This window comes from Colobus angolensis, unplaced genomic scaffold (assembly GCF_000951035.1).
Source record: "Colobus angolensis palliatus isolate OR3802 unplaced genomic scaffold, Cang.pa_1.0 Scaffold38, whole genome shotgun sequence".
NCBI lineage: Eukaryota > Metazoa > Chordata > Mammalia > Primates > Cercopithecidae > Colobus > Colobus angolensis.
In genome coordinates, this window is record NW_012117154.1 from 1,878,615 (window position 1) to 1,905,582 (window position 26,968).

Genomic DNA, 26,968 nt, shown 5'->3' on the forward strand with positions numbered 1-26,968 from the left:
GGCAGTGAGAAGGGGACATTTCCTTAGACTCCTTGGATTTGAACAGCAACAACAGGCTCTGGGGCCACAGTGGTGGTTCAACAGAGCTCCACTGAGCTGCCAGTGTCCAGAATGTGAAGTCCTCTAGGCTAGGAGGAACATAGCTTCTCCTACTAGGAACTGATAAGGAGGAACCACAGCTCAGCCATGGGAAGGCAGACTTCTTTCTCATCTTGGCCTGAGCTTCCCTGGTTGAGACACCAGACTGGTGAAGTATGACATACTGGTTTTAGTTAATTTTATTTTAACTTTAAGAGGACTTTTAACTGGACCGTCACCCCCAGGAAATGTTTCATGTAAAGCATAGCCAAGAAGGCCATAGATTCCATCCCACCAATGACACACCCCCATATCCTGCGCTGGATTTTCCATATGGCCAACTCAAGTACACATATTGCTTTACCAAGTGATGTTCATCTTTGTCTGCAGTTACCACCGTGATTACATTTCTCCTCATTAGCCTAGATTGGAGGGTGCAGGGAAAGATGGTTGGATCAGGACATCCAGTTTCCATACTGAGAACTGAATTTGCTTGGTGGCTCTGGTCAAGTCCATTGACCCATCTGTGCCTCCTCTTGTGGCCCTTGTTCAGATATTCAGTGATTTCATGACTGATTTTCAGTGCTGGTCTCAAACATGTAGCTGCCATTTGGTGCAAAGCATTAGCATATCTTTATAATTGCTAATGAGGGAAAGAAAATTCCAGAAAAGCTCTTTGGAGGAATCTAAGAATAACACTATGAGCTAAGCATTCTGCCCAAACAAATTTCATTAAAAGAAAACCAAATTATTATCCTTTTGCAAAATAATAACAATAATGGCCTTAACTAACCATTTGCCAGGTTCTAAATATGTGTCTTGCAGTGTCTAAGTATTTTACACATTGTTTTCATTGCCTCCTGTTCACCCCATTGGTGAGGGAGACATTCCACACTAGAATTATGCGGATGACCAAACACTTTACACTCGACGCTTAGCAGATGCGACTGACAGCAGTTATTATTCACATACACTCTCAGCTTCGGAGAGGTGAACACAGCATGGGATGCCGCCACACAGGGGTTGCCCTCAGGAGCAGGGTGAACAGGCAGGGGCTGTGCGTGGCAAGCTTTGTAGCAACAAGAGGGTGAGGTGCCCCCTGGTTCCTGCAGGAGAATCTGATGGGCTTTGAACAATTCCGAGCCTAGCAGGAAACTGACACCCACTACTCAGGGATAAGTAGGAGCTGTGCCTGGTCCACTTGATAAGGTGGGTTGCTTGACGGGAGCCTTATCTGCAAGAGTAGAATGGAGAGAGGCTCTTGTGAGTAGGTCAGTAGAGGCCCTGCTGATTTGACCAGATTTGAAGGCAGCACACTATACCAAGCCTTAATTTCAGCCTTTACATGATATGCACATATTGTTTCATCATTGCAACACTCCTATGAAATATCATTACGCCTTTTTACAGATCATGAAATTGAGGCTTAAATGAGGCTAAGCAAATTGCCTAGTGTTTCCTAGCTGGCAAGTGGCTGAGCTGGTATTCAAAGCCAGGTTTGTTAATCTCAGAGTCTGACACCATAAGCAACTGTGAACAGGTAGATGTAACAACCCATCTTAGACATGAATCAAGAAAAAAGAAGGACAAGGGAGGAACACCCTACCCCAAATAACCAGAGAGCTCAACTTAAACACACACAGTCTTTGTTCTGTCCACCATTTGACCTTCTGAGTCCCATGCTACCTTCTGCAAGGCAACTGGGTTAATAAAGCCATCTCAGTGACCATTAACAGCAGCAGCTCTGCCTCACACTTTAATCAGTGGTCCCTGAAGTGTTTACAAGCCCAACTGCTCGGGACACACTTTTGATTTTACAGCCTGGGGGACGAGAAACAGTCCAAGCAGATCAACCAGCTCCCAGGTGCTTCAAATTCCCAAGGCCAGGGATGGCACCAATCAGTCATCCTTTTGCATGTGGATGTTGGGTATATCAAAGGGACTTGATGTTCTAGAATAAATTCTTCTACACTGAAAAGAGGCTTTAGATCTCTTTCAGTCCAAATCCCTCATTATACGGTTGAAGAAAGTAAAGTGGCCTCCCCAAGGTCACAAAGTTGGTTAGGCCAGAACCTGCTTGCATCCCTTCCCTAAACCCTTTCCCAACTCCCTCCTCCCATGCACACCTCCCACTCTCAAGTAGAAGAAGGGAGAAACTCTCTTCCTCAGCACCCTTTGCAGTCAGGCTGACCATGTGACCCGTTCCAGGCTTTGTGCCAAGAGGGAATCTGCCAGGGGGAGTCTGGGAGTGGTGTTTCTTCCCTGATAGAAAGCAAGCATGGAGAAAGAGCTCTCTCACCATCCTCTCCAAACTCTACCTTCTATAAGAGCCAGTGGAGGACCTGAGGCTTGAAACCAGAGGTGTCTTTTAGCTATGAGGGAAAGTTCAGAGATGCAGACACAGCAACTCAGCCTCAGGAGTGTGCTAAATCAGTCCCCAAACTGCCCTTCCTGACTCCTCATTTCAGTAACAATTAATCCAAGTGTAAACCACTGTTAGTCATGTTTTCTCTTCTTTGCAGCCAAACACCTTCTTGTGAGCAGCCGTCACTAGAGTCAGGCAGTGGGTGAAGACCCAGCAGTGTCACCACTAGCGACGAGACCCAGGGCAAGAAACTTTTCTCTGCCTCAGTTTCATTTCTTGGAAATGGGCATATATTTTTACAGAGGTGCTGTAGTGCTACAGCAGCAGCTCTGCCTCACACTTTAATCAGTGGTCCCTGAAGTGTTTACAAGCCCAACTGTAGTGCTGGGCTCCCCAACCATTTTAGAACCAGGGACTGGTTTCGTGGAAGACAATTTTCCCACGGACCAGGGGTGTGGGGGTGGGGGATGGTTTCAGGATGACTCAAGTGCATTACCTTTTTTTTTTTTTTCTTTTTCTGAGACGGAGTCATGCTCTGTCGCCCAGGCTGGAGTGCAGTGGCCGGATCTCAGCTCACTGCAAGCTCCGCCTCCCGGGTTTACGCCATTCTCCTGCCTCAGCCTCCCGAGTAGCTGGGACTACAGGTGCCCGCCACCTCACCCAGCTAGTTTTTTGTGTTTTTTTTTAGTAGAGACGGGGTTTCACTGTGTTAGCCAGGATGGTCTCGATCTCCTGACCTCGTGATCCGCCCATCTCGGCCTCCCAAAGTGCTGGGATTACAGGCTTGAGCCACCACGCCCGGCCAAGTGCATTACTTTTATTGTGCACTTTATTTCTATTATTACATTGTAATATATAATGAAATAATTATACAACTCACCAAAATGTAGAATCGGTGGGAGCCCTGAGCTTGTTTTCCTGCAACTAGTCAGTCACATCTGGGGGTGATGGGGGACAGTGACAGATCATAAGGCATAAGATTCTCATTAACAGCATGTAACCTAGATCCCTTGCATGTACAGTTCTAAATAGAGTTTGCTGTGAGAATCTAATGCTGCCACTGATTTGACAGGAGGTGGAGCTCAGGCAGTAATGTGAGCAAGGGGGTGGGGGGTGACTGTAAATAGAGATAAAACTTCCCTCGCTCACCCATCACTCAGCTCCTCCCGTGTGACCCGGTTACTAAGAGTCCAGGACTGGTACTCATCTGTGACCTGGCATGGGAGAGTGGTTGGGGACCCTTGCTGTAAAGCTTAAAATGTTTATAAAGAGTGTATAATATTTTCTAGCTCATAATTGACTGTTAGCTAGGATTATTTCATTATTCTCTCAGCCTACCTTCACAGAGGCTCTTCAACACAGAGCTCCTCAAAACTTCTGACAATACGGATGAATTACCCAGCAATCCTGTTTAAATTCAATTTCTGATTCAAAAAGTCTACCTTGGGCCTAAGACTGCATTTATGAAATCTTTTAGGGTACGTCTGTGCTGCTAGTGCTCAGATCACACTTTGAGAAGCAAGACTGCGGGACCCTCTGGGTCCGTTTCCTGCTAGTTCAGCCTTCCAGCTGGTGGATCTGCACTAATAGCATGTCCCAACCTTCTCACTATACTCACGGTAGCTCGTTCCTACAGTCAGACTGTCCTCGCATCCAGCAGCATCTTCATCAAATTCCAATTCCTGGGCTGAGCCAGTGACTCAGACCCTGCTTCTCCAGGTCTTAGGGTTGTCATTGTCAATCACAATGTCACCCTCAATGGCCCATGGTCTAGCCTAGTCACAGGGAGCTGGATGTACAGTAAGACAGGTATATGGAAAAAATCTGGGGCTTTTTGAGGATTTCATTCAAAGCAGGATACAAAGGTTCATATACTTCAAAACTGGAGCCACTTGGGGACCTTGGTCTCAGGATGACGTATGTTATGATAATCCCCAGAGCTAGAATCCATGAATTCCCTTGATCCAGCACTGTGTTCCAACCCTGGGACAGGCTTAAAGTTTGTCCTGACCCAGTTCATCTCATCTGCCTGCCTGCGCTTCTGTCAGCTGCCTGTGCCAGGTGTCTCATTCCCCTCCTTCCACCTGTGAAGAAGCTCAAAACCTGCAAGCTCTACTTCCTTCCAAGGCCAGTCTTGCCTTCACATACCTCTTCCCCTTCTTCTCCCTGTACTCTCTCCACTGGCTCTCCCCACACTCCTGCTCCCCAGTCCTGTGCTTTGCTCTCCATCCTGCTGAAGTTCACCTTCATTCCTTCCAGATTGTGCCCTCACTTCCTCTCTTAGTCTATTTTGTGTTGCATGACTACCATAGACTAGGTAATTCATAAAGAAAATATAAAATGTATTCTCACAGCTCTGAAGTCTGGGAAGTCCAGTGTCAAGGTGCTGGCCTCTGGTGAGGGCCTTCATGCTGTGCCATCCCCAGGTAGAGGACAAGAGAGCAAAAGAGAGCGGGAGATGGTCAAACTTGCTTTTATAACAAGCCCACTCTTATGATAACTAACCTACTCCTGCAATAATGACACTATTCTATTCATGATGGTGAAACCTTCATGGTTGAATCACCTTTTAATGATCCCACCTCTTAATACCATCACAATGGCCATTAAATTTCAACACAAGTTTTGGAAGTGCTGTGTTTTGATTATTTTTCCCCTTCAAAAAGTATGTGGAAAAGTCTCAATCTAGTAGTATTAATAGGTGGGGCCTTTAAGAGGTGAGTGAGTCATGAGGGCTCTGCCTTCATAAGAATATTAATCTATACATGGATTAATGGTCTACCACAGGAATGAATCTGTTTAAAAGCCAGCGTGGCTCTCATTTTCACACCCCTGCCATGTGATGTCTTGAGCCATATTGAGATTCTCCAGAGAGTCCCCACCAGCAAGAAGGCCCTCACCAGATGTGGCCACTCGACCTTGGATTTCCTCAAAGCTGTAAGAAATGAATTTATTTTCTTTATAAATTATCCAGTCTCAGTTATTCAATTTTAGCAACAGAAAACAGAGTAAGGCAGGAGGGGGCATTCAAACCACAGCATTCCAACCATGGCCACCCAAACTAATGTTTTTCTGACATACAAATGTTTTTCTGACATACAAAAAAAAAAAATTACTAATGTTTTTCTGATACACATTCATTCTATCTTGATGCCCCAAAAGTCTTAACTCATTTCAGCATCAACTCAAAAGTCCAAAGCCCAGAGTCCCATCTGAATTAGAAATCGGGGGGACTGAAGGCATGATTCATCAGGAGGCAAATTCCTCTCCAGCTATAACATGGGAAATTAACAAGTTGCATGCTTCCAAAATAGAATGGCGGGACAGACATAAGATAGACATTCCCATTCCAAAAGAGCAGAATAGGCAAGAAGAAAGAGATAACTGGTCCCAAGTATTAATAAATCTAAAACCCAACAGAGAGAACAACATGAAGCCCCAGAATAATCTGCTTTGACTGCATGTCCTGGGCACTCTGGGGCAGGAGTTGGGCTCCCAGGAACTCAGGCATCCTTGCTCCTATGGTTTTGCTGAGTTCAGTCTACCTAGCATGTCTCATGGGTTGGAGTGTGGCACCAGTAGCTCTCCCAGGTTAATATTTCAAGCTGGCAGCTCTACAGTTCTGGGGTCTCAGAAGTGACCCTGGCTCCACTAGGCACTGCACAGCCCCTGCAGCAGATCCAACTCCACATTTCGACTCAGCACTGCCCAAATAGAGCTCTCTGTGATGGCTCTGCCTCCATGACAAGTCTTTGCCTGGGCCCCCAGGTTGACTGTGACAGCCTTTAAAATCTAGGTGGAGGTCACTGTGCCCCACAGCCCTTGCATTCTACATGCCTGCAGAATTAACACCATGTAGATGCTGCCAATGTCTACAGCTTGTACCTTTTGGAGCAGTTGATTGAGCCACAACTGGGGCCACTTGAACCACACCTGGAGCAGCAGAGAATCGCTGCACCAGGATGTAAAACCAGAGATCCAAGGTGGTCCTGGACAGCGAGCCCGTACAGAGCATCCAGGCCCATCCCCCAAAATCATTCTGTCCTCTGAGAGCTCTGGATCTGTGATTGAGGGCAGCTTTGAAGATCTCTGAAATGCCTTTGGGGTCATTCTTCCACTGTCTTGATGACCCCTTCCATCTGTACGGGTCTCCTTACCCAACGGTTTGTTGGCCACACCCTTGGTTTCCTCATGTGAACACATTTTCATTCTTTAAATGGTCAGGCTGAATGTTTAAAAAATTTTTATGTTCTGCTTTTGTTTTAAATTATAAATTTCATCTTTAAGTCATTTGTTCCCTCTTGGATCTTACTATATGCAGTTAAAAGTAGCTGCACAACTCCTCCAGTATTTTGCTTAGAAGTTTCTTCTGCCAGATATTCTAGTCAGACACTCTTAAATTCCAACTTCTATAAATCCCTCGGGCATGGACACAATTTGACCAAGTTCCTTGCCATTTCATAACAAGGATGCTCTTTACTCCAGTGTTCAAAAAGATATCCTCTTTTTCCACCTGAGACCTCATCAGAATGACCTTCACTGTCAGCATTTCTATCAACATTCTGATTATGGCTACTCAAATAATCTGTAAGAAGTTTCATACTCTCCCTACAGCTCTCCTCTTCTTCTGCGCCCTCTCCAGAATTGTCTTACTACTCTGTTTATAGAAATCTAGGCTTTTTCTAGCCTACTCTTCCAAATTTTTTCAACCTTTATCGATTACCCAGTTCCAAAGCTACTTTCACATTTTCAGGTATTTGTTACAATAACAGCCTCAATTCTCAGTACCAACTTTCTATCCGTTTTGTGTTTCTATAAACACAGGTTGGGTAATTTATAAAGACAAGAAATGTATGCTCACTGTTCTGAAGGCTGGAAAATCCAATATCAAGATGCTGGCATCTGGTAAGGGCCTTTGTGGTGTCATCCCATGGCAGAAGGTGGAAGGCAAGACAGCACGAGAGAGCAAGAGAGCAAGAGGGGGCCAAACTCACTAGTATAAGCAGCCTACTCTCATGATAACTAACCCACTCCTGCAATAACATTTTTCAATTCTTGAGGGTGGTGCCCTTGTGGCCTCATCACCTCTAAATACTGTCACACTGGCAATTAAATTTTTACATGAATTTTGGAGGGGACATTCAAACCACAGCACTCTCCAATCCTCTCTTAGCATCTTCTATAAGCCTCTAGTTTACAATATGCCAAATGCCCCTTGGCCCCTTGTTTGAAACACTACGGCCCCTTGTTTGAAACATGTTTGTCTCCCTAGTCACTGAGCTTTCTAAAGGCAGCAACAGCCTTTCATCCTGGATCCTCTTTCTGGCTGGACCCTTCCCCTGGCCCTACCCCTTCCTAACATGCCTTCCAGGCACCTGTGTCACTCTGGAGGTCGAAGAGCACAGGCACTTACCTGTGTGATGTGTTTTTCCATCTTTGTTTCGTTGCCTTCATCAGCCTTCTGATCAAGGTAGCCAGAAGCTGCTGTATGATCAAGTAAGAAAATAAATCTCAGAATTATTAATCACTTCTACTGTGCTGGACACCCTGATAAGAAATTGATGTATGCCCATTTAATTAATTCTTACAACTATTATCGCTACTGGATTTCTATCATCTCCACTTTACAGATAAGCTGAGGGCAGGTAATAGGAATATTGCCTGAGGTTGCACAGCCAGGAAGAGAAGCAGTGGAGCCAGGAGCCCAGCCTCTGTTAACTTCTAGCAAAACGGCTCAAGGAAATATCGGCACAAACCTGATTCTTGGCTGGCTTCTCCTTTCCACAGGTGGAAAGCTGGTGGAAAAGTGGAGGGTCCTGTCTAAAAGAGAGTAGATTAGTTAAATCACTGAGTTTTGTTTCCTCCCACCAAACTATGAGTTGTTATTGCAAGCTCCCTGAGTCAATGCCAATCTTCTACCGTCCTGGGAGCTTAAATACATTTGGCAAGCAACACCAAGTTATACAGTTTCCAATACTTAGAGGTATCTGTGAATGCAGATCTTAATGCAGTATATTCTTCTGGGGCTGCATTTTCTGTCTGAAACTGAGAATGTATTTTAGATGATGTGGTTAGCATAGAACATGCTTCATCTCAGGACTCAGCTAGGATAAAAACAACGCAGGCACATTGGCCAGTGTCAAGTATGAAGGCCCAATTTAGGCCCTTACTGTGTTGAAGGCTGCTGGGCAGATGCCAGGACAGACACAGAGGCCAGGCTCCAGCACAGCCTCAGGGGAAGTCCATGCCAGGGTGTACTTGATCTGGTCTCCCACATAACATAAATGATCCTAGAGATGAAGGTCCTGCCAAGAGACCTCCAGGTGACTCCAGGAGTCCTTGAGGCCGTGAATCTTGGCACCATACTTTAAACTAAATTTCTACAGAGCCCCAAATACCTGTCGCCTCCTCAGCTCCTTTTGTAAAGGAACATGGGTAAACCATGGACCATTAAGAGTAGACAAAGTTTTGCCAAGTCCTTGGTGCTATATAGGGAAGAGTTTCTCAGAATGTTCTACTGGGTCCCTCTAGCTGCAGAGGAGGGGAAATGAGCACCGCGGGTCTGGAGGGATAGCCCGAAGCAGCCCCATAACTTGCATGGAATGTTTTTGAAGTCTTGTATTTATCTTAATAATTCATGAGAATTTTACATTTCTTTCCATGCTATACCCATGTCTATTTTATATTAAATGTAGCATTAATAATTGCCCGAAACCTGAAAAAATGGTGCCCCAGAAAGCTGCACCCACAATTCTCCTGTAGGCACCCTGAGGGGACATATGCCCCCGTTCGAAAGCATAGATGTACGGCGTTAATCTCACTGATTATTCTAGAACCTTCTCTTGCCCACACTTAGAAAAATCACAGGCAGCCAGAGGCTTGAACCTAAGTAACATGCACACAAGTTCAGACCCAACAAAGGGAAGAATTTCCAGGAGATATTTGCGCACAGGCTCAAGAAACCTTTTAGAAGATGAACAAGCAAAATACCCCACCATAAGGCAGGGACTCCTAATATTTTGGATTCTCTGAACACTGATGTAGTGTACAGAGATCCTCCCCAGAAAAAAAAAAAAAAAAACCATTTCTTAGGTCTGTGTGTTCTTTAGAGATATCCAGAGACCTGAGGCCATCCATGGACCCCTAAGAATATAAAGATTCCCACTGAGATCCTTTGTGCAAAGGCCCTTTGTAGAGGGCATACGTTTTCTTTAAATGTTTTGAGCCAGCGTCTAAACGTTGAGATGTCTGGATCCTGGAGACTTGACAGCTTTGGACCTGCACCATCTCATGGCTCCATGGAGGGGAGGAGCAGCCGCTGCCCCTGCAGCTGGGATTCCCCATCCCCCCTGCCACACCATCCCCATTCCTCTTTCACAGAACCCGCCAGCCCCTGTGGCACCTTAACTGGTGACTCTTGTCATGCCATTAGGCCATCGTCGGGGACATCAGGCCCTGACAGTGGACAAGAGCCAACTGGAGTCCATGCTGGTCATCACCTGCCCCAGCTGACCTTCCACCCAGACCTGCTGCTGGGCCGTGGTTGGAGAGAAGCTGGGTCAAAGAAGCGGAAAAATCTACAGATACATCCAGTACTGGCAGCATTGGTTGCAGTGGAGAGTTCAATCCCCTATACGGGGAGGATTCTCCCCAGTCCACTTGGAATGGAGCCATGAGGGTGAGCGGAGGGTCAGAGCCTGCCACAGCCATGGAGCAGAAACAGCTTCTCATACAACATCGGCACCCTCTCTTGGGATGGTGGTGGCTGCAGCAACAAATTAACATAAATAGGGTGACTTAAAACAACAGAAATGTACTCTCTCACAGTTCTGGAGGCCAGCAATCTGAAGTCAAAGTGTCCACAGGGCCATGGCACCCTCTGGAGACTCAAGAGGAGAATCTGTCATTTGCCTCCTCCAGCTTCTGGTCTCTCCAGGCATCCATTGGCTTGTGGCTGTGTCACTCCAATCTCTTCTTTCTGTCTGTGTTTTCTCTTCTATCTCTTCTGAAGACTCCTGTCATTGGATTTGGGGCCCACCTAATCAATCCAGTATGATCTCATCTGGAGATCCTTCCCTTAATTATGTCTGAAAAGATGTTTTTTCCAAATGAAGTCACATTCACAGGTACTGGGGATTAGGACTTGGACGTATCTTTTGGGGGTCACCATTCAACCCACTACCCAGCTTCTTCTCAGCCATTGGCATATGTCATAGGCAACAGCAGCCCCTAATAACAAGGGTCATTCATGGAGGTGGCTTTGCCAGTGTTCATGGTAAAAAGTGCCCTCCATGAGCAAGACCTGACTGGGGAGGAGAACACAGAACCACATCGCAACTTGACTTGGATGCCCTTGGTAATGAGCACGACAGCCCAACCTGAGGTCACCAAGAGATCTCTGGGAGGGATGGAGGCACATTAAAGAGGTCCTGGAAGAGTGAGTAGGGCTGAGCCTGATTTTTTAAAACATGCTCTGACCTATTTGCACCCTAAGGCTGCTGAGGCCTGGGGAAGTGCTTAATTTGCACAACTGCACCCTCATGAGAGTTCTGATCTCATCTGAGTCCACCTGCCCATGCCCCAAAGCCAAACCAGTGCGTTCCTTTCTCATGCTGTGCCAACCAGCATGGGGTGAGCCATCCAACACCCACTGAGCACTTCCTGTGTGAAGTTCCCATGCTGGGGTACCCCTCTCCCTAGAGCTCTAGATGGAGAGACAGAGAGGCATCCTCCAATCACCTAGGAAAAGTCAGTTAGGTGTGGATGCCAGATGTTTTCATCGTCCTATTCCTGTCCCTTATTTATAAAGTGAGTAGGCTCTGTGTTCACTGTCACCCAGTGGGATGAAGGCAGTAGAAATAAAGGCAGAAATTGCCTGGCTTTGGTCTTCGGAAAGTCTAAGCCCCTGGGGGATTTCAGAGAATCTACTGAGCTGAAAAAATAAAAGGGCTTAGGGGTATGTATTAGCCTGTTATCACACTGCTATAAAGAACTATCTGAAACTGGGTAATTGATGAAGCAAAGAGGTTTAATTGACTCACAGTTCTGCAGACTTAACAGGAAGCATGACTGGGAGGCCTCAAGAAACTTACAATCATGGCAGAAGGGGAAGGGGAAGCAAGCACGTCTAACCACGGTGGAGCAGGAGAGAGAGAGAGATAAGGGGAAAGCGCACAGACTTTTAAATGATCAGATCTCATGAGAACTCACTATCACAAGAACAACAAAAGGGGAAGTCCGCCCCCCATGATCCAATCACCTCCCACCAGGCCTCTCTCTCAACACTGGGGATTACAATTCAACGTGAGATTTGGATGGGGACACAGAGCCAAACCAGATCAGAGTAGAAACAAAAAATACTGGACCAATAAACAGGCAGAACATTTCCCCAGATCAGGCGATTTTCCCCAGGTCAGGGAGATATTCTGTTGGGGTGTGGGGAGGAGACTGGGATAGGTCAGCAAGATCCCAGGAAGGGGGCAGCTGCCTGGTCCTCTTAAGTACTTGAGAAAGGTATCTTCACCCCAAATGGAGCTTTGAACTTCAGGCCTGATTGCCCCGAGGGCCAGCCAATGGACTGTAATGTATATGGACTGATGATGAGGCCCAATGAGGACCAGAGGATCCACTCCTGCCCCACCCCACCCAGCAGTTCCACAACCTACATATGTCCCTGAGACCATGATCTGGTCATAGATCATGACCTATGGTCTATGATCTTACCTGGTCAAAGGCACTGGTAAGGAGAGTGCCTTTGTTTGCTAGGGCTGCCCCGACAATCCACAGATTGTTCACAGGTGGCTTCAACAACAGACTTTTTTTGTAGCAGTTCTAGAGGTCAGAAATCCAAGATCAAGGTGGCACTGGGCTATTTCTGAGGCCTCTCTCCTTGGCTTGTGGATGGCTATCTTCTGCCTGTGTCTTCACATGGGCTTGTGGATGGTTGTCTTCTGCCTGTGTCTTCACATGGGCTTGTGGATGGCTGTCTTCTGCCTGTGTCTTCACATGGGCTTGTGGATGGCTGTCTTCTGCCTGTGTCTTCACACGGTCTTCCCTCTGTGCCTGTCTGTGTCCTCGTATCCTCATTATAACACTGATCATATGGATTTAGGGTCCACTCTAATGATCTCATGGTAACTGAATTGCGTCTTTAGTGGTCCTGTCTCCAAATACCATCACACACTGAGGTACTGCAAGTTAGAACTTCAACAGAAGAATTTTAGGAGGTCACAGTTCAGCCCTTTACAAAGAGGAACTTTCAGAAAATGATCCAGCTTGGTGAAGAAATGGTTCCCTTGAAATAAAATTTAAGTCAATAAAAAACACAGATTTCTCTTTTGTATACACCTCGGGACGTGGACTGATTCATGTCTACTGGTCCCCACAGGTGCCTCTTCCCCAGGCAGGAAGGTACAGATCCTGGGAGGGGCACAGGTGTGTGTGTGTGTGTGTGTGTGTGTGTGTGTGTGTGTTTTAAAGAAAATCTCCAGGTGATTCTCAGTCCCTCCCACAGAGGCCCACTACTGTGCCAAGTGGGCACAAGGCAAATCCCAAATCTCTTGCTCAGTTATAAGACAAATAGTCACTAGGTGCCTTCTATAGGCGAAGCATTGTGCAAGGCACCTGGAAGAAAACTAAAGTATGTGGCCTGCCCTTACCTGTTATGTACAGCAAGGCACTCGGTCAAAGCAAAGAGAGCCCAAAGGCATTCCCATGCTTGGTGCTCCACACCTCCTTGTGCACTCACATGCCCGCGCTCTTTACTCTTATCTAGGTTCTTTCTCCGTCCCTAGATCTGCTAAGAAGTATACTATGGATGGGTCAATTTTTTTCCAAAGAAGGGTGGGAACTTCCTCCCCTCAAGGGAAATAAGTGTCCTGTGGTAGCAAGGAATAAGGGGAGTGAGGAATAGGACTTTGTGGTAAATGCTTTAACTCGGATGTAAGAGCTAAGTCTGGCATCGCTGCAATGGAATGGATACTATTGTCCCAACTTTGCAGAAGACTCTGCATATCTTAGTTTGGGATCCCCCGAAAGTGGACCTTGAGACAAAGATTTTCTATGCAAGCAGTTTCTTGGGCAGGGATCCAAGAAGCATGGTGAGGAAGAGGGAAAGAGGGGCTGGGAAGGGGAAGGGATCAGTAGAGGACACCTAGTGAGTGGGCTAGTGCTGCAGGCACGTGGGGCTCAGTCCCACTGGGGACTCTGAAGCCTGGGGCCATGAGCTCCAGTAAGCACGCACCGGAATAAGGAGAATCCCCAGATCTTGTAAGACTGTTGTCCACAGAGTCTGAATCGACATTGGTAGCTGGGGACATATGGAAGCCAGGTAATACATGGAGTCCTGGCCCATGTCTAGCGTGCAGTGGATTTGTTTGACTCATAGACCACTGAGTGGTTGTTTTCCTAATTACTCAACAGAGAATTGGAATGAAAATGCTTGGTGGTTATCAGAAGTCTCACATTGGAACCTTGACCTGTAGCATAGGAGTTTTAATACTGGGGAAAGTCAAATAGAAACCCAATCCCTGTCCTTGGCCAAAATAATTTTTAAAAAAGCAAAATGCATTCCCAGGAGAACAATGGAGCTTAGTGGTACCACCAGAAATTTGAAGAAGGCAGGGGTGTTATCACTTTTATATCCCAATTTAATCTGTTAGGGAGGCAGGAGCCCAGGTGAGCCAATGCAACACCATTTTAAAATCAATTCCATCTTAAAACTGGCAAGGCACATTCCTTGCCAGTCATGACCCGTGGTCCTGAGATGTTTACAGCTAAGGAAGCAGCTTAGTGATGCTACAAGGACACACTCCTACAACAACAAAAAGTCCAGATGTCCCAATACTCATATATGTTTTCAAGATAATTATAGTTACGCTTTGATGTACTTACACACGAAAATGTCAAGGATAGTTTTCTTTAAATCAATAGAATAATTTTGTCATGCTGTCAGCCCACCCGTATGTGGGCACAACTTAGTTTAGTCTCTACAAAGACAAAACCCCTATATAAAAAATTAAACTTAAAATAAAGATGATACATTCCTCTGCTTGCTTCCTGAGAACACCCTACTCTGTAATGGAGTAGTTTCTAATAAACTTGCTTCTTTCACTGTGCTCTGTGACTTGTCTTGAATTCCTTCCTGCATGAGATACAAGAATCCTCTTTTGGGTTCTGGATTGGGACTCCATTTTCCAGCAACAAATCCATCAGTATGGCCACTACAGAAATCAGAGGGTCATGGAGATGACAATGGACTATCACAAATTCAAGCAAGTAGTAGCCTCCATTGTAGCAACTGTGCCATACATGGCAAAGAGAGATTAACACAGCCTTTAGAATATGGTGTGCATAAGGGTGCTGCCCTTGACCTGGAAATGTGTACTCTGCCCTCTGTGTCAGCAAAAAAGGCCAGAAGTAGTTCCCCTTCATGTGGGACTGATACAGATTTCTCCTGAGGCCTCTTTCCTTGGCTTGCAGACAACCACCTTTTCATTGTTTCCTCACTTGGTCTTTCCTTCGTGTGCACAGATCCCTGGTGTATCGCCCCCTTCTTATAAGGACGTCAGCCGTACTGGATTAGTGTGCTACTCTTATAACCTCATTTAATCTTAATTACCTCTTTAAAGGCCCTATCTTCAAGTACAATCATATTGGAGGTTAAGGCTTCAACCCATGAATTTGAAAGGGGAGGGACAAAATGTAGTCCATAAGAGGCACCATGTCACAGATAGAATGACTCAGCCAGTTAGGATCAGCCACCTCAATTCTGGCACAAGGAGCTCACAGAGTAGCCAAGGTGACAGAGAAGGAGGTTGAGGTTGTGCCTGGACCCAACAGCAGGGGCTCCCTCTCATCAAGGCTGATCTAGCTATGGCTGCTCCTGCATGTCCAACCCGTCAGCACCAGAGACCAACAGTGACACAGAGACCTGCTTAGCCCAAGTGTGTGCCCCCTCTCAGGGGGCGAGTGTCACCAGTGACTGGCTTCTGCATGGGTATTTAGGTTCAGCCCCTTTTCTCCATTTTGGGATAACTCTGATGGATCATTCCAGTTATGCAGCTTCTGTGGAAGCAACTGCGGTCTCAGTCATAGCACCATCACAGGTCAGCTTCTCTCTCTGCCCGCTTCTGCCATCCTCACTTCCTTACATGTGTATCTCCCAAGAACACTCCCCAGGAAACCTTGGCACCCAGCTCTCAGAGTCTGCTTTCAAAGCACCTATGATAAGACAGTAACCTTTCTAAAACTGATCCGAGAGTGGGCCTGCTTTCAGAATAGTCCTTCCCCTGCTGTAGAACAATGGTGCCCCTCACCTACTTTAAATATTTCTGTGGCTCATTAACCTAGTTGAAATACACACCTGGCGTTCTACAAAAGGAATCAAAGTATTGTCTCAAAAGACTATCTTCATGATTAATCAAGGCCCATTGAGCCATGGGACCTCCAACCTTTCCCTTACTGAGAGATACTTCTGCTAATGGTGAAGCTTGGTGTTAAAAATAATGTTTAGACCTGTTTTGTGACATTCTGAATGTAGAACAGCCAAAGCCATTTAGATTAGTGTCATTTGTTCTCATAAATGTGAATAGAATGCTTTGTGGGACTACCAAATTCTTTAAGACACATTATATAAAATGTGCAGATGATCTTAAGAGATTTCTTTTAGAGTTGGTGTGTTTCATTCAATAAACCTGTTTTACCAAATCACATAACATTTATTTAATTGTCACCAATCATTCTTTTATTTCATCATATAGAATATTGCATATGTGTCTTATTTTTTACCAAGAAATGAACTTTCTAAAACTTATGAAAACATTTAGATGTTAGCTTACAAAAATACACAGCGATAGATTTTTTCCTTATTCTCTTAAGGTGTATGTGGAAAATAAAGTACAAAGATCAATGGAAAAACTAATACCCTCCTGCCTGCCTGTGTTTTCAAGCAATTAATAAATAAGACAAAAGAGGAAGCAAAGAGACAACAAAAATATATAATGACATCCCTTCACATGGGGTGGAGGAGAAGTACCACCTCCCCTCCAACAGGGTACCCACACCTTCCAGATTACCTGGGTAGATCTCAAATTCCAATACTCTGATCTGCCATCCTCAGAAGATCACGTAGGACTGTCAGATACCTTGTCTGTTTGGGGAAAGGGTATGGAACACAGAGTCCCAGTAATCACACACCTTCTTACCCAGTCTACAATGGCTTCAGAGCACAGAGGCTGCGGTGCCCTTGGCTTTCTGACCAGGTGCTCCCAGTTGGCCTTCCCCCAGCACTTCCCAGCAGACCTGGTTCCTGGCAGTGACGCCTTTGCTTTTCTTCCACGTCTATTTTTGCCCAGAGTTGCCAATTCCCCACCACAAGTCTCCGTTCTTTTCCCCCAAGGACCTTCATTGGTTTTCCCTAAAGGGGTTTTCCCCTGCCCACTCCTGATGCCTTTGAGTCACAGCCGGCATCCTTGCCCGGGGGCCACCAGCCCATTCTGCTAGCTGACCAACAATCCTGTTTTTGGGTCTAAGGAAAAGCGCCTCATGTGATCACCAGAGCTTGAGCCAGAGGACACAGGCAGGGCTTAGACCAAGGGCCAAAGGCAACAGGCCCCAAGTGAGGGCAGAGATGGGAAGTCATCGGTAGTCACTGCTGCTCCAGGCACCTACCTGGGAGGGCCTGCATTGCCCCATGAGTGACCCAGTCATCCCCTTCCTCTGGATATAGCAAAATTAAGAACCTTAGCCTTGAAGAGGTCAGGAGGCTTAAAGGGACATTTCCAAAGTTGGGGTCTTTGCACTTGAAGTTATCCAAGTAGTTGAGCATTAGATGTCTTACTCTTAAACCTTGTATGTTCTCCACCAAAAGGTTTGAAGCCTGGCAAAACTCTCGAAAAAATGCACATCATTGTGGTAGCCACGTCTTCAATTAGCCCCTATCCATAGAGCAACATTTTAGCTCAGTGACTGCAAAGACACCCTCTCTTCTTATTTTATCCCTAGTGCTTAGGTTGCTGCTGGCACCTAAGAAGTATTAAATAAATGTTGATGGCATGAATGATCATTCTGACTTGAAAGGGCATTTATTGTACTTTTTACTCCATCAAACACAGTAAGCCCTTGATTTTTATTTCTTCCACTCTAATTTCTCAGAGCTTGCAAAGATTTCCTTGCAGGGCATCACTGCCACCTGAGTAAGAAAGGAAGGCTGCCCTCACCCCACTCACCTGTTCTCCTTTTGATTGTATACTCTTGTGTTCTCCAATGCATCAAAATGGTGACCTTCTTCTAATCACAGACAAGTACAATAGGATTGGAAAGTGTCAGGTTTTGGCAGGTGAACCTGTTTCTATAAGGATCCTGAAAAGACCAAGGTATATTTATTAACCTCAGTTTCTTTCCCTGACTTGCTCTTCACTCTCTGATGGGCCAGCCTTGGCATATCTCCAAGAGCAGCTGTTGGCAGGTCTTTTGCCCCAGGAAAAAAATTTCAGCTCCGTATTACTCAAGTTGTGTCTAAAGATGTTGGTCATTAGCCACTTCACTCTCTCTCACCTGCTTGTGAAATATGGGTTGGATGCCTTCTGACATGTTACATCCCCAGTTGAACTCCTAACGCAAATAGGAATCTATGGAGAGATTTGACCCAGGAGTTTATGACCTGGCTGGGAGGGAAAATCTCTTCCACAAACTCTTCTCTAATTGTTTTGTATCTTTCCCATCTCAACATTCCCACTTCCTAAAGACTCTCATGAAATAGAAGCACAATTTTTGATTGAGCACCCAGTCTGTCTACTATATCTCTCTGGATCCCTTGTTACCAATATACTTATAATCCCATTTATAACTAAGGAGTTTAGTTATAAACTAAACTCCTGCATTTCCTCAGAAGGTGTTGGCCTCATAAATGTCCCGCAAACAAGGAAAGTAGATCTTCCGGGAATGGCAAGAATCACGCACAAGAAGACTGAAGGGTCAGCTCTTCAATTGGACAGTCTCAATCATTTGGGCTGTTAAACAATCTTTTTGCTTAGTCTTTCCCACCTTATAGTAATTAAATAGTTCCTCCCACATCCTCAACAAAGTCAAACACAGCAGCTTCACTGGGGGAAAAAGACTAATCTTGACTTGGGTGAGAAATGTTCTTTCCCACCCATGAAGAAGGCCCAGCAGCGAATCCTCCCACTACTGAGATTAGAGCAGTTATTTCTGCTAACACTGCCATCCCGTCTCTCTCTAGAACACTTTCTCTGTTATCAAGCTGAGCAAAGCCAGGAAAAAGTAAGCTGGTCAAATGTTTACTTGGTTGGTGAATGTTGATAAAATGTTGGCCTCTGTGTGGTTCTGGATGAGACGTGCACCCTCCGACCCAGCCAGCCTTGGGCTACAATGAGAACCAAGGAGCAGGTGATAGCTCTTAAACAACACCCAGTCCCAGGTTTTCAGCCCAGTGTTTGTTCACTTATCCCAGATGCTTGACTCACAAGGGACCGTGTTTATACTGGGTCTGTCCCAGGGTCACTTTGGTTGAGTGGTATTCATTGGTGCGGGTCCTACAGCAAGAGACCAGGTCCTGATGCCAAGAGAGATTAGGAGTTTGCTAACGGGAAAGAAGAGGAAGAAAGAAAAAAGAGTGGCTCCAAGTCACATAAGTTGCCAGGTTGCTGGGCTGACCTGAGCTTGTTTCTACTTGGGGAAAACTGAAATCAATCTCTGGTCCGGTTGAAATAATCTTCAGACTGTCTGGAAACCATAGTTGGTGGCACGGATTTACAGACGTCTCAGCAGATTGGAGTGCAGGAGAGCAGAGCGTAAGTGGGTTAAGATATGAGCCAGCTTAAAACTTCACTCAATGGAAACTGGAGCCCCGTCTTTCCAGAGAGGCAAAAAATGAAAAATAGTAACTGTGATGATGATTATGATGATGATGATACGTTAAATAAACCTCCTTGGAGCTTTTTGCTGACTTCTGCTGGTGCCTGCACTTTCTGCCTCCCTGTAGGTTCCAACAAACCTTCTGACTCTAAAAGGAAACCCTCTGACTCCAAAAGGATAGCCAATTATCTCAAGTTTTACAGCATGAATAATCTACTTGGACAATAAGAAGACTCCAGATATTTGCACAAAAATTAAACCACCACACAGAAGGGTATTATCCCTCTGCCTGGCCTCCTTCTCCCTAAAAGCCTGAACAGTGAACAGACTTGAGTGTTGAACGATCCCTGTTTCCTCCTGCTCCACCGTGAGTGGGTACCAGGGTCTCAGGTACAGGACCAACCTCTCTATGTCCTCTCAGTTTGAGGAGGGAGGTGCTATCCGTTGTGCCTCCCTTGATCGGAGAAATCAAGCATGCACTGAAACCCTTGACAAAGAAAAAGTTGCTGAAAAGAAGCAAGGTCTGTGGGACCTGGGTCCTATTGCTGCTGGACATTTTGCAAAGATAAATATTACATAGTCACTCAGTTTGGTAGGAACTTTGCTCATAAGAATAGGGACTGGAGGGGTTGGAAAACAAAAACGCCAATGGAAAAGGCTAGATTCCTTTTATCTTCATTCTTTATTGTTAACTACTTAAGCCACATAATCCCCTTGGTGTCAGGTATCCCAGGCCAAGAATCCTATATACCCAGGCACATCAGCACCCCTGCACCATCAGGCCACATAATACTAGAGACTCATTCAGATAAAACTCTTTCCAGACTGATTAATTGGTGATTGAATAAGTGGGGGAAGGAATAGGGGAAAGGGCAGAATCAGTAAATGAGAAGAGAATTCAGGAAGCCAAAATTAGCATGGCAGGTACAATGGCACCTGCCCAGATCCCCTTGTGATGAAGGACAGATGGCCACAGCTGTCAGAAGGTCTATTATCCCCTTCAGCAAATGGCTGCAGTTGCACAGAGATGCCTGCCTAGGCCATCCCACAACAGACAGATCCAGGCAGGTGTATAAAGGTAGCACTGGGTCATTTTAACCCAATGCTGAACAATGCTGCTAAGCCTTTTTACCTCCCGAGCTTCCTTGGCGCCCGCTGAGGCTGTCTCCTCTGCATCACTGCTCAGCTCCCACCTCTGCCCACTTGTGCTTTTCTTGTCTTCACTCCCACTGGTGTTGATCTCAAGGGCACCCCTTAATAAACATCCTATTCCTTAAAATCCATCTCAGAGTCTGCCCCCCAGGGAATGAGACTGTGACCACTAGGAAACGTAGCCAGTGGAAATTCTCAAAGTCTAAGAGGAGAATGAAGAAGGCAGGGGACACGCTCATCTTCTTTGTGCTGTCATTGCCATTCCTTGTCTGGGTGTCTGCTGCAGCAAGGCCCTGGGGCACAGTGACAAAGAAACAGGCGTCAGCTTCCTGGGACCTCTTTCTCACCTTCGTTCTGTCACTCATGAGCTGTGTGGTCCTGGATAAGTCAATGTCTCAGGGCCTCTTTTTGCAAGTTAACAAACAAGGAGAGTAATGACTCTACCTGACATGTGAGTCATCGTGAGGATTTCTTATGACTGTGGATGCAAATGTGCATGGGAGATGATAACATCCCATCTGCTAGTGACATTTCCGTCTTCTCCAGCCAAAGCTTGGAAAGACAGCAGGACCTTGAAAACGGCAGCCAGAAAGGCATCCGCTTCCACCTTGACCTTCAATCCCTAGGCTGAGGAAGTCCTTGCAAGGAGGAGTTAGCTGCTAGAAGTCATGGGAGAGGGAAGGGTACTATTTCATTAAACTCTCATGCCATAGATCATATTGAGCACCTACCACCTATGTGTTAACTCCAGGCCAGTCCACACACATAGGGAGATGGAAATTAACTAACAAGTCCTGCAAACAAATAAAAACCTCCCACAGGGATATGAGCCAAGTAACAGGAGTTACAGAATGCCTCCCTGAGGAAGTCACACTTGAACTGAGAACTGAATGACAAGAAGGAGGTATGTCGACAAAGAAGGGAGAGAAGGTGATTGCAATCTGAGATGAATAAGAGTCCCAAGAAGTCCTCGTGGTGAGGGGAGCAGAGAGCAGAAGGCCTGGAACACGAGGGTGAAGCCAGGAGAAGTTGGGAGGCAAGAGGTGAAAAGGGGCTGGGGAGAGGATGAAGCCACGTTGAGCAAGTCCTGGCAGGTCAAAGACTATTTGCTTTATCCTGAATACAGTGGGGAGTTGTGGAAGAGCCTTAAGCAGCAGGCAGATGGTTATACTGGCTGCAGAGGGAAGGATGGATGGCAGGGAGGTCAGAGTGGGTAGCATTAATGACCATGATCTTTGGTTGATTTACTACGTGCTTGGCAGAGTTCTAAGTGTTTAAATGAAGCACAGGCACCCAATAAAACAGGTACTATTGGCCAGGTGCAGTGGATCACGCATGTAATCCCAGTACTTTGGGAAGCCAAGGTGGGTGGATCGCCTGAGGTCAGGAATTCGAGAGCAGCCTGGCCAATATGGTGAAACCCTGTCTCTACTAAAAATACAAAAATTAGCCAGGCATGGTGGCAGGTGCCTGTAATACCAGCTACTCAGGAGGCATAGGCAGGAGAATCACTTGAACCCAGGAGGCAGAGGTTGCAGTGAATTGAGATCGTGCCATTGCATTCCAGCCTGGGTGCAGAGCGGGACTCCATCTCAAAAAATAAAAGGTACTATTATGATTCCCATTTTAAAGATGAAGACATGAAAATACACAGAGAATAAACAAACAAGATGCTAAACAAGCTGTCTGGCTGCAAAGTCACACATGTAACTGATTGTTTTTCTAAGACCACCAGAGCGGGCACAAAAGAACCAGCGAGTAGGCAAGGCTAAAAGCAAAACTGCAAATTTATTCTTTGGTCATCTAGCTTCAGGAAAGAAGATGTGGGGGTGAAGTCTGTCGGCCTCCGGCAAAGGAGACCAAGAGAGTCGCCCGGCAAAGCCCTCGGGCAGAGTTCCTGATACAGCCCCGACAAAAAAAGGGGCTGTAGAAGCCCGCCACAGCACGCTGGCTAAGAGCGGCTTCTCTAGGAGTGGAAGGGCAATAGGCGGGGCACGGGCGTGTCGGGGAGAGGGAGGGGCTCCACAGGTGCCACCAGGTAAATCTTGGTCTCTTTGGATTGACATCACCTGGCGCATGCCTGATTGGTCTGCACCTTCCCGGGCGTCAGCTGCATTTTCGCGCGCACACGGGAGAAGCCAGTGATGAAGAACCCGGAAATGCGCCATCTTGCCTCCGTTCGTCCAAACAGTCCAACCTTTTATTGGTAATAGTGATAAAGGGCGCCGTGTTCTCTCTGGCTACTTCCTGCTGTTAAAGGACGACGTTAAGGTCGGGGCCTGTGGTTGGTATTTGGACGCAAGGATGAAGAAGCATTTGGTTGAAGGTGACGTGAGTGATTTCTTGAATCAGAAGACTAAGGCCTATAAGGGATGTGGAGTTTCCAGGTAATGTGTAGGAGGGCTGCCACCCGTTGGACTACCTTGGAGATGAATGCTGGACCATTGTCGGATTGAAGAGTGACCGAGAGGCCAAACCTAGGGATAATATGTTCGGTGAGTATAGAGGCAACAATGTTAGCGGTTTCTCCTGTGGTAGGATAGGCCTCTATCCACCCTGAAAATGTGTCCACAAGGGTTAAGAGGTATTTGAATTTTTTATGTTTTGGCATATGTGTGAAATCAATTTGCCAGTCTTCGCCTGGTTGGTGTCCTCTGAGTTGGTGGCTGGGATGGGGATTACGCAATGCGCCTTGAGGATTTGCCTTTAGGCAGATAGAGCACTGTTGATTGATTGTAAGTAAGTGTTTTTGTAGTGTTGGACAGTGGAGAAGGGGATTTAGAAAATTGTATAAGGCTTTGAGTTCTATATGTAAAGAACCATGCATGTCTGTTAGAATGGTATGGAGTTGTGTTTCAGGAATAACTAATTTGTTATTAATATATATCCAGTCATCTGCAGTTAGTTTGGCTGTTGGATTTTGTAATAACTTAGCCTGTTCTTCCTGAGTGTAATTAGGGGCATACTGGGGAGAGAGAAAACAGAAGGAGGCTTAGGGGTGGAAAATTCAGCGGCTGACTTAGCAGTGGTGTCAACAAAATTGTTGCCAGCTGCTACCAGATTAGATGAAGTTTGTTGACCTTTACAATGTATAATAGCTACCTTGGAAGGTGCCAACAGTGCATCTAATAGTTTGAGTATTTGGGTTTTGTTAATAATAGGGGTACCGCAGGTGGTTAAAAACCCTCTCTCTTTCCAGATGACTGAATGAGTGTGTGCAATTAGGAAAGCATATTTAGAATCTGTGTATATGTTTACTGTTCTTCCTTTTGATAGGAGAAGTGCCTTGGTTAGTGCAGTAAGTTCTGCCTGCTGTGATGTGGTCCCTTGTGGTAGGGGTTTTGCCTCTAAAACTGTGGAGGAGGTAACTACTGCATATCCTACCTGTCTGTTTCCTTGAGGGTTAATAAAGGAGCTGCCATCTACAAATAGGGTTAGTTGTGCATTCTGAAGGGGCCGATCATGCAAGTGTAGGTGACCGGGGGGGTTGAGCCTCCAGGACCTCAGGACAAGAATGTTTAGTATGGGGTGGTTTAAGAGGATCTGGCAGCAAAGTGGTTGGATTTAGAGAGGAGCAAACTTCTAAAGTAACAGTGGGGTCTTCTATGAATAAGAGATGAAAAAGTTGGAGCCGGGATGGAGTTAAGTGGCTAATACTTTTATGAGAAATGAGATCCTGAAGATGGTGTGTGGAGAGGACTGTTAGATTACTGCCTCTGATGAGCTTTTTTGCTTCCTGGGTCAGGTAGGCTGCCGCTGCTAATGCACGCAGACAGGGTTGCCAGCCTTGTCCAGTTGGATCTAATTGTTTGGATGGATAGGCCACAGGGCGGTGGATGCTGCCGACAGGCTGGGCTAAAAGACCAACTGCCACTTTCTGCCTTTCATCTGTAAAGAGTTGAAAGGGATGCTGGAAATCAGGCAGTGAGAGAGTGGGTTGTGAGAGAAGGCAAGCTTTTAAGCAGGTGAAATAAGTTGAAATTAACTTGGGGTTGGACAAAGGCCCATGTGGGGTTTCTTTAACTGCAGCATACAAAGGTTTGGCTAAGATTCCAAAATTAGGAATCCAATGTCTAAAGAAACCTATTAGACCTAAGAAGGATTGAATTTCTTTTGCATTTTGAGGAGGAAGAAAGTTTCGTATTAGGGCCATACGGTCAGTAGTTAATGACCGGGTTGTTGGTGTGGTTTCAATTCCTAAGTATATGACGGTTTGGCAAGAAATTTGGGCCTTGTATTTAGATACTCTATAACCTAATGAGCCTAAATGGTTGAGGAGAGTTGCAGTATCTAGAAGAGAGTCTTGTTTGGTAGCACTACAAATTTGGAGATCATCTGCATACTGCAGAACTTTGCTATTAGTGAGAGGGCAGGAGGCAAGGTCTTTTGCTAAGGCCTGACCAAAGAAATGGGGGCTGTCCTGGAACCCTTGTGGGAGGACTGTCCATGTCAATTGAGTGGAGGTGTGTGTATCTAGGTCTTCCCATGTGAAAGCAAAAAGGAACTGGCAGTCTGTGTGTAGGGGTATGGTAAAGAAGGCATCCTTAAGGTCTAGCACAGAAAAATAAGTAGAATTAGTGGGGATATGGGACAGAAGGGTGTAAGGGTTGGGAACTACAGGGTGCATGGGACGGATAGCCTCATTGACTAGCCGAAGATCTTGTACTAACCTATACATTCCGTCTGCCTTCTTAACTGGAAGTATTGGAGTGTTACAGGGGGAATGTATGCAGACAAGAAGATGTTGGCTAAGTAGTCGCATGATAATTGGCTTTAAACCTTGCAGATGTGTCGGAGAGAGAATTGGCGGCGGTTTGGAAAACAAGTGGGATCTTTGAGCTTGACAAGAACTGGTGGGTGGTGGGCCACTATGACCAGAGTGGAAGTGTCCCACACTTGAGGGTGTACAGAAATAAGGAAGATAGGGGGTGGAGGCAACATAGGAGAAGCGTGTACGCCTGCACAAAGCATGAGCAACAGGTCATGAGGAGATTGAAGGGAAGTGAATGAGTTAGTGGGAATGAATATAGAGGTCTTTAAGGTGCTTAAGATGTCTCGGCCTAGTAAGGGGGTAGGGCATGAGGGTATAATGAGGAACAGGTGCGCAAAGTAGTTGTTGGCCAGGCAGCAATTAAGGAGTGGAGTTTTTGGAAAGTGGATGGCTTTCCATCTACTCCTACTACAGAGATATTGGATAGAAGGCTAGGTCCAGAGAAGGACGGCAAAACAGAATAGGTAGCCCTGCTATTGATCAAAAAATTAATTGTCTTACCCACTACCAGGAGAATTACCCGCGGCTCGGCGAGGGTGATAGGGGTCCCTGAGTCTCGGCACCTTCAATTGTCGTCGTCCAGATGTAGGAGCTGGAAGGAGCTCCCAGGATCCTGGGAAAGGGAGTCACGTTGAGACACGGCACCTGTTCCCAGGGTGGGGCAATCAGACTTCCAGTGTCCTTCCTGTTGGCAAGCAGGGCAGGGGGTTGCTGGTGGATGAGGGTTAGGACATTCACTGGCCCAATGTCCTGACGCCTTGCACTTAGAGCAAGGCTGCGTTGGGGCTCGGGGACCTTGTGGACACCTGTTGGCATAGTGTCCTGCCTTGCCGCACTTATAGCAGGCTCCTTTTGTAACCTTGGAGTCTGCAGGGTGTGTACTCTCTGATCTGGGGTTACGACTGGGCTGTAAAGCCGCTGCTAGGAGCTGTATTCTCTGTTCGAGGCAAGCCTGCCACTGTGCCTCAGCCGTCTCCTCTCTGGAGTTATAAACCTTAAAGGCTAACTTAACTAGGTCTTGTATTAATGTCTGAGGACCATCCTCTGCCTTTTGAAGTTTTTTACGAATGTCAGGAGCTGATTGAGAAATGAAATAAGATGCCAAAATGGTGGCCCCTGTGGGGGAGGCTGGATCCAACCGGGTATATCGGGTTAGAACCTCAGTCAGCCTATTTAGGAATACGGCTGGATTTTCTTCTGGCTCCCCAGTGGCATGGCGGCGTCAGTTAAATGTAATTGGTTGGCATGCTGCCTCGTGGCCGCTAGGATGCGCTCCTGCTCCTCAGGGTTTAGGGTAGAAATTAGGATCACCTGGAGGTCATGCCAAGTTAAGTCATAGGCCTGACAAAGGTATCTAAATTCCTTTATGTATATGGTAGGATTAGCTAAGAAATCACCTAAACGCTTCTCAATTTTGGAAAGATCAGCCAGTGAAAAAGGGACATGTACTCTGACTACCCCCTCTGCCCCAGCTACCTCTCGCAAAGGTGCTAACACTGTAGGAAAGTGTGGGGCAGAAGTAGAGGCATCAGCAAGGCACTTAGAGCGGGTGTGAGCAGAGACAGGGGACTCAAGACAGCCAACTGGGGGCCCTGAAAGAGGCACGGGACCGAGTGGATTACTAGTAGATAAAGAGGAGGAAGGAGGAGTCTGGACGGGGGGAGAAGGAGGAGTATAGGGCGGGGGTGAGGGTACGGAAACAGAAGGAAACCCTAGATCCTCTGGCT

The 26,968-nt window shown here is 46.2% G+C and overlaps 1 long non-coding RNA gene across 1 annotated transcript; it reads right to left on the reverse strand.

Annotated features, from left to right (window-relative positions):
* Positions 1-558: 558 nt before the first annotated feature.
* LOC105520354 lies at positions 559-21,096 on the reverse strand. Its single transcript, XR_001003120.1, has 6 exons — positions 20,915-21,096; positions 8,200-8,259; positions 7,857-7,927; positions 7,305-7,356; positions 6,601-6,668; positions 559-1,312 (listed from the first exon to the last, which is right to left on the reverse strand). It is a non-coding gene; the product is annotated as an uncharacterized LOC105520354 (long non-coding RNA).
* Between the last annotated feature and the right edge of the window lie 5,872 nt (positions 21,097-26,968).